Genomic DNA, 999 nt, shown 5'->3' on the forward strand with positions numbered 1-999 from the left:
GCAAATTGACAGCTGAAGACTATGGGAAGATGTTTTCCAAAGGAGAAACAATTTACGATAATTAGAAATTTATAAAATGTCTTTAAACATGGTGGTAATGGGGATAAGAAAACACTTGCTGCAGTGTAATCAGTTATTAGCAGCTGATCATTTATCTCGATGGATAGTTGCTGCTGGTACAGGAGACACGTGATAAAAGGACTCTTGATTAACTAATTTGAATATCTTTTGAGAACAAATTCTGAGTTCTCTTTTTTCTCCATTGTAACGGATCCGTACATCTGCGAGATAAACACGGAATGAATATGGAAATGAATATTATTGTGGGAGTGTAGCCCTCGAACGCTGCTGCTGCCATCCCAGCCCTGGCCTTGGGAAGCTGCCTGGGATGGATCTAATAGGGAAGGGGCCTTGATGAAGCCGGCTGGGAGGAGCTGAGGCTGTGGGATGCAGGGGAAGCCTGGTGGGGGATTTGCCAGGATGTGGGGTCTGGAGGGGCAGGACCAGGCTGGGCCCTTCCATCAGCCCCTCTTTGGCCTCTGGGAAGGAGCAGGATGGAAAAACTCTGGAGCTGCCTGTGAGCACCAGCAAAACACCAGAGCATGCGATAGCATCCCTTGATAAATGAGTTTTTTAAACACACAGCCTGTTCCTGCCTTCCCAGGAATGGGAATCTGATGCAGTTCTCAAATCTCTGCCCTCTGCGAGATCCCATTACGGCTCCTCCGATAATGCTCTGTAAACCCCGATTCCATTTTAGATGCTGAAACCTCACACTCAGCATCTGTGCCCTGGACCATTGGCAGCCCTGGGATGACCGGTGGCACCAGTGGGACCAATCCCTGCTCCCTCTGCTGCTGTGCTGTTTGCTGGGTGCCCACGCGTGCCAGGAGTTAAAGTTGTGGCTGGAGCAGTTGGGAAAGCACAACCAGCTCGTGTTCCTCTTTTCTGGCACAGCAGGGAAAGGGTGGAGTTGGCTGCTGGTGGGGGTTAAGTGGG

Source organism: Corvus cornix, chromosome 15 (genome assembly GCF_000738735.6).
Source record: "Corvus cornix cornix isolate S_Up_H32 chromosome 15, ASM73873v5, whole genome shotgun sequence".
NCBI classification, from domain to species: Eukaryota; Metazoa; Chordata; class Aves; order Passeriformes; family Corvidae; genus Corvus; species Corvus cornix.